Genomic DNA, 1,135 nt, shown 5'->3' with positions numbered 1-1,135 from the left:
GCACTTATGCTGTTTCTTATTGGTTGTTGACGCTGTATTATATTTTTACAACTGTGTTTTGTCCGGTTGATGCTACAAATTTTCCCTTTTATTAAACCACTACCAATCTGTAATATTTAATTTTGCATCCATAAATTAATAATTGCATCCTCTTAAATGATTCTTTTCTTTGTTTAGTAGTCTCTGAAAATTTGACACGGGGATCCCGATAGCTCTGAGACAAGTCTGAGGAATTATAATTCTAAAATTTGGGGTTCAATCAGTGCGGTGGAAACAGCACAGATAGATTATTGGATGTAGGAATAAACAACAAAAGTGACAAGGTTTATAAAGATCCGTTTTGATTGTGCTTACTTAGCTGGAACGTTTATTTATCAGTGGTGACATCTTGATCTTTGTATACAATCATTTATTTATCAGTAGTGATTTGTATACAAAGATCTAGATGTCACCACTGATAAATAAATGATTGTATACAAAGATCAAGATGTCACTACTGATAAATAAACGTTTGTATACAAAGATCAAGATGTCACTACTGATAAATAAACGTTTGTATACAAAGATCAAGATGTCACTACTGATAAATAAACGTTTGTACACAAAGATCAAGATGTCACCACTGATAAATAAATGATTGTATACAAAGATCAAAATGTCACCACTGATAAATAAACGTTTGTACACAAAGATCAAGATGTCACTACTGATAAATATGTTAAGATCAAGTTCATACTCTGTGACTTTATGATTGAAAAGCAATCGTTTTCTAGATGTTTTAATTAATAATTTACGAAGAGCTAACTTAATTTTGAAAAGCGAAGCTTGGGGAAATATTTACATTAAATATTCTAAGAAATATATTAATTATTTGAAGTTTGGAAACGTTTAGTGAATATTATGCATTTTAACTTTAACGTTTAACTTCTGTTTTGTTGCGTCGTTATTTTTCATTTTCAGAGGACAGTAGAGTAAACATACAGAAGTCAGATGTGACTAATTAATTAATTTAGGAAAAGTAAAAGAAAACCTCTTTGACTTGCGCAGATTAATTGGAGGCAAATTTAATTAAATATAGTATGTTAACAATGGCAATAGTCGTATATCGTTTAAGATCTCAAGACTAACAACGTAA

This window comes from Limulus polyphemus, unplaced genomic scaffold (assembly GCF_000517525.1).
Source record: "Limulus polyphemus unplaced genomic scaffold, Limulus_polyphemus-2.1.2 Scaffold2307, whole genome shotgun sequence".
Taxonomy (NCBI): Eukaryota; Metazoa; Arthropoda; class Merostomata; order Xiphosura; family Limulidae; genus Limulus; species Limulus polyphemus.
The sequence above is the reverse complement of the archived record's forward strand: the minus strand, read 5'-3'. Positions refer to the sequence as shown.